This window comes from Giraffa tippelskirchi, chromosome 11 (genome assembly GCF_054371585.1).
Source record: "Giraffa tippelskirchi isolate mGirTip1 chromosome 11, T2T-mGirTip1v1.2.pri, whole genome shotgun sequence".
NCBI classification, from domain to species: domain Eukaryota; kingdom Metazoa; phylum Chordata; class Mammalia; order Artiodactyla; family Giraffidae; genus Giraffa; species Giraffa tippelskirchi.
Window position 1 is genome coordinate 58,897,740 of NC_137285.1, and position 12,282 is coordinate 58,910,021.

The 12,282-nt window shown below is 40.2% G+C and overlaps 1 long non-coding RNA gene across 1 annotated transcript; it reads right to left on the bottom strand.

Moving 5' to 3' along the window:
- Positions 1-261: 261 nt before the first annotated feature.
- On the bottom strand, positions 262-10,947 carry LOC145526894 (uncharacterized). The gene is made up of 2 exons (XR_014069283.1): positions 9,480-10,947; positions 262-3,237 (listed from the first exon to the last, which is right to left on the bottom strand). It is a non-coding gene; the product is annotated as an uncharacterized LOC145526894 (long non-coding RNA).
- Positions 10,948-12,282: the final 1,335 nt, after the last annotated feature.

Consider the following 12,282-nt stretch of genomic DNA (forward strand, 5'->3'; position numbering starts at 1 on the left):
TTTCCAACCCAAGAATCAAACCCAGGTCTCCTGCATTGCAGGCAGATTCTTTACCAGCTAAGCCACAAGGGAAGCCCAAGAATATTGGAGTGGTTAGCCTATCACATCTCCAGCGGAGCTTCCCAACCCAGGAATCAAACCAGGGTCTCCTGTACTGCAGGTGATTCATTACCAAGAGCTATCAAGAAAGCCCTAAAAAATAGACCTATACCAATGTAAAAGACATAACCATTACAGAAAAATCTACACACAAGAAAAGCAACAGATGCAGATGTTTTATTTAGTATGTTTTACCAACTTATCAAGAAATAGATTACCTTCTTCCTATAACACTCTTTCAGAGTTTAGAAAAATAAAATGTTTCTACAACTAACTTTATGCCACTAGTACAAGCTTGAAAATGATTCTGCAAATAAAAATGTCAGGAAAATTATAAAAGTTCATCATTTATTAAATACACACAAAAATATTATGTGAAATAGTAACCTGTTTCTCATTTCTGTGTGTGTTTGTGCATGTGTGTACACAGGTAAAGCAAATTCATGACTAAATATGTTTTGTTCTAAGAAGGTTAAGGTATTTTAAATTTAGAAAATACATTGATGTAATACATTGACAATGTAAAGAAAAAAAATTTATATTATTCAATGCAGCAGTCATTTAATAAAACTCAAAACCAACTTATGAAACAATGAACAAAGTGGTAACAGAGATAAGTTGAAGGCAGAAGGACAAGAAGGTCACAGAGGATGAGATGGTGAGATAGCCTCACTGACTCAATAGACATGAACTTGAACAAACTCCAGGAAATAGTGGAGGACAGGGAAGCCTGGCGAGCTAGAGTCTGTGGGGTCGCAAAGAGTTGGACACAAATTGGGGACTGAACAACAGAGGTAAGTTTCCTAATCTGATGGTTCATATCTATGAAAAATCAGGCAAATTCAATGACAGTGAAATGTTAGAAGCATTCCCAATGTATATCTCTAAGTTTACACTAATGGGATATGAGTTCATTTTATGTGGCAGCTTCCAAGAGACTTTCTTAAGAGATATCTGGCCCATGACTATACAGTGGAAGTGAGAAATAGATTCAAGGGATTAAATCTGATAGGGTGCCTGAAGAACTACGGATGGAGATTTGTGACATTGTACAGGAGACAGGGATCAAGATGATCCCCAAGAGAAAGAAATGCAAAAAAGGAAAATGGCTGTCTGAGGAGGCCTTATGAATAGCTGAGAAAAGAAGAGAAGCGAAAAGCAAAGGAGAAAAGGAAAGATATACCCATTTGAATGCAGAGTTCCAAAGAATAGCAAGGAGAGATAAGAAAGCCTTCCTCAGTGATCAGTGCAAAGAGATCAAGGAAACCAATAGAATAGGAAAGACTAGAGATGTCTTCAAGAAAATTAGGGATAACAAGGGAACATTTCATGCAAAGATGGGCACAATAAAGGACAGAAACGGTGTGGACCTAACAGAAGCAGAAGATATTAAGAAGAGGTGGCAGGAATACAAGAATAATACAAAAAAAGATCTTCATGACCCAGATAACCATGATGCTTTGATCACACAGCTAGAGCCAGACATCCTGGAATGCGAAGTCAAGGGGGCCTTAGGAAGCATCACTACGAACAAAGCTACTGCAGGTCATGGAATTCCAGTTAAGCTATTTCAAATCCTAAAAGATGATGCTGTGAAAGTGCTGCACTCAATATCCCAGCAAATTTGGAAAACTCAGCAGTGACCACAGGACTGGAAAAGGTCAGTTTTCCTTCCAATCCCAAAGAAAGGCAATGCCCAAGAATGCTCAAACTACCACACATTTGCACTCATCTCACATGCTAAAAAAGTGATGCTCAAAATTCTCCAAGCCAGGCTTAAACAGTACATGAAACATGAACTTCCAGATATTCAAGCTGGATTTAGAAAAGGCAGAGGAACCAGAGATCAAATTGCCAACATCCATTGGATCATCAAAAAAGCAAGCGAGTTCCAGAAAAACATTTATTTCTGCTTTATTGACTATGCCAAAGCCTTTGTGGATCACAGCCAACTGTGGAAAGTTCTTAAAGAGATGGGAATACCAAACCACCTGACCTGCCTCCTGAGATATCTGTATGCAAGTCAAGATGCAACAGTTAGAACTGGACATGGAATAACAGACTGGTTCCAAATAGGAAAAGGAGTATGTCAAGGCTGTATATTGTCACCTTCCTTATTTAACTTATATGCAGAGTACATCATGAGAAATGCTGGGCTGAATGAAGCACAAGCTGAATCAAGATTGCCAGGAGAAATATCAATAACCTCAGATATGCAGATGACACTACCCTTATGGCAGAAAGTGAAGAACTAAAGAACCTCTTGATGAAAGTGCAAGAGGAGAGTGAAAAACTTGGCTTAAAACTTAACATTCAGAAAAGTAAGATCATGGCCTCTGATCCCATCACTTCATGGGAAATAGATGGGGAAACAGTGGAAAGAGTGAAAGACTTTATTTTGGGGGGCTCCAAAATCACTGAAAATGGTGACTGCAGCCATGAAATTAAAAGACGCTTACTCCTTGGAAGGAAAGTTATGACCAACCTAGACAGCATATTAAAATGCAGAGACATTACTTGCCAACAAAGTTCCATCTAGTTGAAACTATGGTTTTTCCAGTAGTCATGTATGGATGTGAGAGTTGGACCATAAAGAAAGCTGAGCGCTGAGGAATTGATGCTTTTGAACTGTGGTGTTGGGGAAGACTCTTGGGAGTCCTTTGGGCTGCAAGAGATCCAACCAGTCAATCCTAAAGGTAATCAGTCCTGAATATTCATTGGAAGGTCTGATGTTGAGGCTGAAACTCCAATACTTTGGCCACCTGATGTGAAGAACTGACTCAATTGAAAAGACTCTGATGCTGGGAAAGATTTAAGGTGGGAGGAGCAGGAGATGACAGAGGATGAGATGGTTGTATGGCATCACCAACTCAATGGACATGAGTTTGAGTAAACTCCACGAGTTGGTGACGGACAGGGAGGCCTGGCATGCCGCAGTCCATGGGGTCGCAAAGAGTCAGACACGACTGAGCGACTGAACTGAACTGAACTGGCCCATGATTTCTGTACTTTTCTCTTTCTCCTCTTCCTTCTTCCTGTCACCACAGACATGGAGACTGCTGCGAACCAAGGGTGTTGAAAGGGGGAACTGGAGCACAACAGCACCCCCAAACTGATAGCTTCCCGTCTTCTTGAAGTCTAAAAAAAAAGAAAAACTATTTTGTTTTGCCGTGTGACAATTTCCTCTTTTCAACATTCTACTGAGAAAACAGAGACACACTCAAATATAGAAAACAAACTAGTGGTTCCCAAAGGGGAGAAGGAGGAGGATGAAAATTAGGGGTTTGGGATTAACAGATACAAACTAGTGTGTATAAGATAGATAAGCAACAGGGATATTCTATACAGCATGGGGAATTATAGCCATTATCTTATAACAATGTTTAATGAAGTATAATCTGTAAAAATACCGAATCACTATGCTATACATGTGAAACTAATTTATTATTGTAAATCAACTATACTTCAAAGAAATACTTGCACTTGAATTCATTTCTCAGAGCCTGCATTTAGGGTAACCTGATTAAGATAATCAGGCATACACACACAAAGCATTCAATAAAGCAGGCTAAGAATATTAAAAAAAAAAAAAAAAAAAAGAACTATTAGCAAATGCAATGAGAGAATACAAAGTGGAGGAGGAGGAGAGAATACAAAGAGGAGGAGGTTGCCATGCCCTCCTCCAGGGCAATACTCCAACTCCAGTATTCTTGCCTGAAGAATCCCCATGGACAGAGGAGCCTGGCTGGCTCTACGGGGTCACAAAGAGTCAGACACGACTGAATGACTAAGCACAGCACAGCACATACATACCTTGAGGTTTGGATAATTATACGAAATCACAGAGATTTATATTGCTACATCCAGGAGCTACAATTCCACATCCATAAAATTAAAAATTATTTTTTGATTAAAAAATTAAAAGGTATAATACCAAATGTTGATAAAGGCATAGAAAATTACAAACTCTCATACACTGTTAGCAGTAGTATAAATTTTTTTAAAACTACTTTAGTGAGTATATACAGTGGTCTTTCACAGCTATCAGTTCCATATCCACATAGATTTAATCAACTGCAGATTGATAATATTAGGGAAAAAATTCTGGAAAATTGCAGAAAGCAAAACTTGAATGTTTCATGAACTAGAGGACTTCCGTGACAGCTCAGTTGGTAAAGAATCTGCTTGCAAAGCAGGAGACTCCAATTCCTGGGTCAGGAAGATCCACTGGAGAAGGGATAGTCTACTCACTCCAGTATTATTGGGCTCCCCTTGTGGCTTAGCTGGTAAAGAATCTGCCTGCAATGCGGGAGGCCTGGGTTCGATTCCTGGGTTGGGAAGATCTCCTGGAGAAGGAAAAGGCTACACACTCAAGTATTCTGCCTGAAGAATTCCATGGACTAAAGTCCATGGGGTCTCAAAGAGTTGGACACAGCTGAGTGACTTTCACTTTCACAGCATGTATTTATATAGTATTTACATTTTATTTACAACTATTTGTACAGTATTTACATTGTATTAGGTATAATAAGAATATCAGTTCAGTTCAGTCGCTCAGTCGAGTCCCACTCTCTGTGACCCCATGAACTGCAGCTCACCAGGCTTCCCTGTCCATCACCAACTCCTGGAGCTTGTTCAAACTCATGTCCATCGAGTCAGTGGTGCCCTCCAAACAACCATCTCATCCTCTGTCGTCCCCCTCACCTCCTGCCTTCAATCTTTGCCAGCATCAAGGTCTTTTCCAATGAGTCAGTTCTTTGCATCAGGTGGCCAAAGTATTGGAGTTTCAGCTTCAGCATCAGTCCTTCCAATGCATATTCAGGAATGATTTCCTTTAGGATTGACTGGTTGGATCTCCTTACAGTCCAAGGGACTCTCAAGAGTCTTCTCCAACACCACAGTTCAAAAGCATCAATTCTTCAGTGCTCAGCTTTCTTTATGGTCCAACTCTCACATCTGTACATGACTACTGGAAAAACCATAGCTTTGACTAGACAGACGTTTGTCAGCAAATTAATGTCTCTGCTTTATAATATGCTGTCTAGGTTGCTCATAGCTTTTCTTCTAAGAAGCAAGTGTCTTTCAATTTCATGACTGCAGCCACCATCTGCAGTGATTTTGGAGCCCAAGAAAATAAAATGTCACTCTTTCCATTGTTTCCCCATAAATTTGCCAAGAAGTGATGGGACTGGCTGCCATGATCTTTACTTTTGGGAATGTTGAGTTTTAAGCCAGGTTTTTCACTCTCCTCTTTTACATTACAAGAATATAGATGATTTAAGATGTACTGAGGATGTGTGTATGTTACATGCAAATACCATATCATTTTATATTACAGACTTGAGCATCCACAGAATTTGGTATCTACTGAGATTCCTGAAACCAATTCTCCATGGATCCTGAAGGTGACTGTAGTTAGAATTCTTTTGACTTATTTCAAATTGGCTTAATTAACGTGAACATTTCTGTCAACTGAGTCCAGAATCTAGATGAAAACCAGGCTTATGATGGCTTAACAAGTCTTCAAGAATTCAATTCTTTCCAATTCTCCTTCTGCCATTCTTAATATATCAGCTTGTATCACAGACTGGCTCTTTCTTGGTAGCAAGAAGACTTAGCTAATCCATGGATCTCTTCCAGAATGACTACATCCAGAAGAAAAAGAAGACCCCTATATTCTTGTGACTTTTTTAGGAGTGAGGAAACCATTTCCAGAATGCACATGTCTTTGGTCAGCACTGGTCACATACTCATTCTCAAACCAATTATTGACAAAGAGAATGGAAAAACACTGGAGCAAGTTTTTCAGTAGCAAAAGTTAAGAGATTAAATACTCATTGATACACAAGTGGATAAAATTTTATACTATAGTATTACAATAGAATACAAATAGATGACATTTATTGAGGTGTTACTGTGTGCTAGGCACTCTTATAAACATTTGTTCAAAATGTATTCATTTTTCCATCCAAAATGTAATGTGTTGGACATTTAAATTGAGACAGCAATTTCATGCTATTTCATACCTGTAAGACTGGCCAAAATTGAAAGGTCTGGTAATAATCAGTGTTATAAAGATATATGTTGTGTTTATGTACATACTATAAGTACATACATATATAAAGATATATGCTACTATAAAAGTTTAAATTTTCAGATGAAAACATTTGAAGAATGAAGAAATTAGATATCTTACCCAAAGTCAGAAACCTACTAAGTGACAGGGGCATGATTTGAATTCAGACAATCTTTAAGTTGCAGTTAAAATAAATAAATTAGATTCCCACATATCTCTGTGGAAAATAGTGAAAACATAATCTTGAGTAGATGGCAGCCCTTCAGTGTAAAAGGAAATATAGAAGTAGACTGTTGGTCTAGGGGGAAGGAGTCTTTGTGAGTTCAGTCTGGAGTAGGTTGTATTGAAGATAAAGAACACGGATGATGCCCTATAGTTATATATGCAACTCCAGGAGGCAATTAGATACAAAGAGTTCAAAAAATATGTTTGGATCTGGAGACTTTTGAGTTATGGAGCTGGCAATAGAAATCATGCAAATGGATTTAACATGACAAGAGGAAAGTTAGGACGAAAAGGGTCCTGAGAGGAGGAAGAAAGGATCCAGAAAAGAAGACTGAGGGAATATCAGATTGGTTGTAGATGAACGAGGACTGTCTTAGACGTGAATAAGGTAGGAGCTTTAAGAACACTGTGGCCAATAATGTCCAATGCTACAGAGAGTAGTCAAAATAGTTGGTATATCGTGAAAGGCATTGATGAAACCAGTTTCCAATCCAGGCATAATTGGAAATTTGTGTCCATGCTTTGAAAAACTCACAGGACATGAGTAGGAGGACAGGTGAAGGGGATCCTCTTTTTCAGAGGAACTTGGTTGGTGGAGGGAAAGTGACTGTTAGAGCATCAGCCAGAGAGAATGAAGGGTTTTTCAATGGAAAGACACGACAATATTTTAGCTTGTACAAAAAGTCAGTGGAGGGAGAGATCTAAAATACTGGGAAGATAGGGAAGAGTAGGACTTACTGTGAGAGCAACATCTGGAAGAAGATGGGCAGGCAGTGGATCAAGAGCCCAGGTGGAGAATTCAGCCTTGAATGTGGGAAGTAATGGGGAATGGAACAAGAGATCTCCCAGATGAGAAGAGAGACAGATGGAACAGAGAAAGGGGAGAAATGAGTTTTATCCTGCTGTGTTTCCAATCAGCTTTTCCCAGAAGGGCTACTTGGCGAGGAAAGCAGGAAACAGACAGGTGGTCCAAGGTCTGCTGGGTAAAGTTAATATATAGTTGCTTGATTATTCAGGTCTGAGTTTTAGGACCAAAAAAGTAGTAGATTAAAAGCAATTCCTGCAAATTTATGAATCACATCCAGTTGCCCAGACACCCGTCTCCTGACCTAAATTTCTCCCTCCCTTAGTGAGCAGAACTGGAGTGGTGCCAAGGTGGGGCCATCCTGATTTGAAACCAGAAAACAATGTCGGCACCAAAAGCCAAAGTCCACCAAGAAATCATCTATACAAACTCTCTTTCACGGAGGAGAAAACTAAATTTCAAAAGTGTACATGATGGCCCCAAGGTCATCAAAGTATTGATTGGTGAAGGTCTCACACTTCCTCTTCATGGAACACATTGAAATGGTTTAATTCATTTATGATTCTCCTCCCCCACCCCCTTCATGAGAATGTTCTCTTCCTGAGAAAGGGGGTTTTGTGGCTTTTGCTCACTGCTGGAGCCTCAGCCCTCAAAGTGTGTCTGGAATTTAGAAGGCACTTGATCATTATTTGCTGAGTAAATAAATAGCATCCAATCCAGTGCACTCTCTACTTTCATGGAGAGACCTTCACAGTGAGAGTGGTACAGCCAACTCTATGCAAGTAACTTTTTTCATTAGCTGCTTCTTCATTGGGTAGAGAAGGCTCTGGGGCAGAACAGAATTCAAGTCCAAGACTGCCTGGTCTCAGAGTCCCATGCTGGATGAATACAATACATTCAGTTAGTTTTCTCTGAAAAAGACTGAAGGGATTTTTGTGGCAATAGACTAAACAACAATAGCGTAAATGAAAGCCAAGTCAATATTATATGATGAATGATATGGAGTTTTTAAACAGTGGGCTTCATGGTTTATCTACATTTATATCTTTATGCATAGCTTTATGTCCATGTTTGCACCATGCAAGAGAAATATGGTAGTAAAGATTCAGTGGATCCATTGCTAGGAGAGTGTTAGGAAAATTGTAACTTCTTATGATCCTGCCTCTGATGAAGGGAATTCTTTTTTTTTTTTTTTTTTTTGGTTTCTGTGTGAAAAAAAAAATGAGAATGAGGCATTGCGAAATTGACAATTCTAAAGTAGAGAATGTGTAGATCCTGGCTCATTCTCAGAGAGATATTTTCTACTGTCTATAAAGTGCAATCTTCATCTCCAGGGATAGGAAGGTGAAACACGAAATACTTTGAATGAAGATGTGCTCATCTCAGGGGGAATATTGGAAACCATGGAAGCAGCTTACATGACAAAGCATTTGCTCATGAAATTAGATAAGAGAGTTGTGCTTTACCATTGTGAGGGATGCAGTTGAGTGTTTAAAGATCCACATTGCCTGAGGCTTTCTAGTACCTTTCTGTAGTCCAAATTCTTAATAGGAAATGTATAGATGCTTAGAATCCATGTATTAAACTTTATAATGAATTTCATAGGATGTCAAATAGTATTTTCAGTTTTCAGAAATTTTGCTAAGATGCAAAGCCAAAGGCAAATATATCTCATGTTCTATGTTCAGGAAGCCCAGCACCTTCTTACCAGGGATTGGTGAAAAGAGCCAGTTCAGAAAATGTCTAGCCACCTACTCTCCCCACTCCCCAACATTATCCCGATAAAAGAGGAGGGTTGAGTAGGGAGAGAGGGAGCAAGCCGTGTGGAGAGAGCAGAGTTAGGGTAAGAAATGAAAATATTGCTTTTCCTTTTCTAAAGCTCAACAGGGAAACTCCAAGAAGATAATGTAAAGATTGACAGCACTTGGAAGGAAAGCCTGGCAACTCATATTTCATCAGGATGTGTGCCAGGCTGCAGAGCACAAGCCTCCCTTCTGTAACACCTTTAATGCTTAACGTGGAGAGAGTGGATTCTGGAAGAGCATCTGGACATGTGAAAGCACAGAGCTTTATCTTTTTTCATTCTCCTCTTCCCCTGTGAGGAAGAATAAATGTGTTCCTAAAGCTTGGAAATATACATGGACCTGAGGTGTAGTCTTCAAATTTCTGTGCAGAAACACCCACAACAGCAAGTCTTAAAGGAATGGTTGTCGAGTGTACTTCGGAGGAAGACGGTATTTTGTTTTACTTGTGTCTATTGGTTCTCAGCAGTACCTGACTCTTTGTGACCCCATGTACTGTAGACCACCAGGCTTCTCTGTCCATGGGGTTCTCCAGACAAGAATACTGGAGTAGGTTGCCATTTCCTTCTCCAGCGGCTCTTCCCAACGCAGGGATTGAGCCCAGGTCTCCCACATTGCAGGCGGATTCTTTACTGACTGAGCCACCAGGGAAGTCCCTAATCCATGGTGGTGACCCTAATCCATCCCAGTTTTCCATGAGCCTCCAAAGTGTGACAAGGCCTCCAGTAGTTGCCATAACTACATGGATGGTGTAAGCAGCGGAAGAAATAGGCCTTGGCATAGCTAAATGGCTGCTGGGCTCACTCTTAAGAGTTAATTTAGAGAAAAAATTGTGCCCAATCTACTAAAGGAAATAAAGGAAAACTGCCCTGTGAGGGTATTTATAACTATCTGAGTAAGGCGAGTTAACAGAGTTTCACAGACAATATCATGTCACCCACATTTCTGCCCAATTAAGGGAATCATTTATTTTCTTCTCAAGCTCCTGTCAGCAAATAATCTAATATCTTTGCTTTGTTTTCCATCAAAGCAGGAGAAAGATTTCCTTATTGCTATAATAGACGAGAAAATACAGAACCAAGAAGCAGGTAGCCAAAGTACACAAATGCCTAAAGAAGGGAAAGTTCAAGTAAAACTTTAGTGTCACCAAAAAGAAAAAAGCAATTCTCAGAGTGGTAATTAATTAATGGAAGAGATCTTGCCAGTTATTTATAGAAAATAAACTTCTGAGGAACTGTTGATAAAGGCTTCGTGCACAAGCAGAAAAGGATTGTCTGTAACTAATAATAAGGGCTGAGATACAAGTGACAACCCAGAGCAGCCAGAAAAGAATGGCCCGAACTCCCAAAGCAAGTTAAGAGAACTCGGATCAAGCCAGAAGACACGTGACAGGTCCTAAGGTGGATTGCACTTTCCGGAGATGAACCTCACCGTAAGAGTATCCCCCACGCTCCATTTACAATGACACTGACAACCCCTTCCATCAAGCGGCAGTAAGGCGAGGGGGCTTTTAAGTCTAGGTGATAAAAATGCTTTGTTCTTCTTTCCTATTCTCTTGGGACACTTGCTCTGTAAACCAAGATAACTTGACATGAGGAAACCAAGAAGAAACCTCTGGAAAGGCCCACAAGAGGAAACCAGAGGAACTGAATCCCTAGGCCATCAGCCCTTCCTGAGCACCAGCTGATGGCCAGTATCAAAGCTCCAGCCATGTGAGTAAGTCTTTCTGGGAGCAAGCCATCCGACGTGCAGTTGAGCTGATGCCACAAGGGACAGAGACAAGTCTTTACCACTGCCTTCTGCCCGAACTGGGCTTCCCTGATAGCTCAGTTGGTAAGGAATCTGCCTGCAGTGCAGGAGATCTGGGTTTGATCCCTGGGTTGGGAAGATCCCCTGGAGGAGAAGGGAAAGGCTACCCACTCCAGGATTCTGGGCTGGAGAATTCCATGGACTGTATAGTCCGTGAGGTCACAAAGAGCCGGACATGACTGAACAACTTTCACTTTCACTTTCTGCCCAATTTGCACATTATGTGCTAAATGGTGGCTGTTTGGCTGTTTTAAGCCGCTAAGTTTTGGAGTTGGAGGCGGTGGGGGAGGCAGTCACAAAGTAATAGATAACCAGAACAGGATGAGGAAGGTATTTACCTAACCAGAGCTGACTTGAGTTTCTGCAGTTCCTTTGCAAGAGGGAATTGAAACTTTTTATTAGGACTCCATTTTGTATTATTGATGGTTTTCTATAATTTATCAACTCCTTAATAAAGTATGTGTAGGTTTAGGTATTCTCAACAATTCTCTTGGCAGTCCTTATTCAATTTTGCATTAAAAGACCCTTGAAGTGTGAATAGAGTTTTAGTTCAGTATGTGAAATATTCGACTTTAAACTTAAAAAATGGTTAAGAACCTGTTTCCCCAAAAGGGGTACAACCCACAAACCATTTTTTTTTTTTTTTACAAAATTCTGATTTGCCTGGGCTACTTTTTGATTAGGTGAGTACCATGCTATAAGGATCAGCGTGTGGGAAAAAAGACTACCGCCTGAAACCTTTTCCCCAAGCGAAGTATATGTTTGTAAGAAGTAAAATCTAGGCCTCGATGTCACAATACAGTTGATCCTTGAACAGCATGAGTTTGAACTGTGTATGTCCACTTACCCATGAACTTTTTTCAGTGAAGTACTACATGCAGTACTGCATGTTTTGAGGTTGGTTGAATGAATATATATAGAACAGCAGGTATGAAGGACCAAATATAAAGTTATACAGGGGTTTTCGACTGCTCAGGTGGTTTGTGCCCCTAACTCCTGTGTTGTTCAAGGGTCAACTGAAGTCAGTTAAATATACATAGCACATGATTTATTCATTTAACGTACTTTAGCAGTTATTTATTAAGTGCCACAATGTGCCAATATAGGACTAGATATAGGGGATATAGAGGTGGACAAACATATTTGTCCCTGATGTGACATTAAGATAATCAGCAAAGGTTGCTCTGTTGAGCAATAGAGAAAAATGTGAGGCAGGTAAGGGGGATACCCTACCAAAGTAGGCTGAGGATGGGCAGGAGAGCTTGCTAGTCTAGTCAAGATGCTCAGGATGTTTATTTGAGCAGAGATATTCAGGAAGCAAGAGTGAATCAGGCAGCTACCTGGGAGGGCAATTCAGGTTAGAGGAGGAGCCAAGTGTAAACACCGTGAGATGGGAACTCTCTTAGTGGGTTCCGAGGCTCAAAGACATTACCGTGGCTGCAACAGAGCAGGCAAGGTGTTGAGTG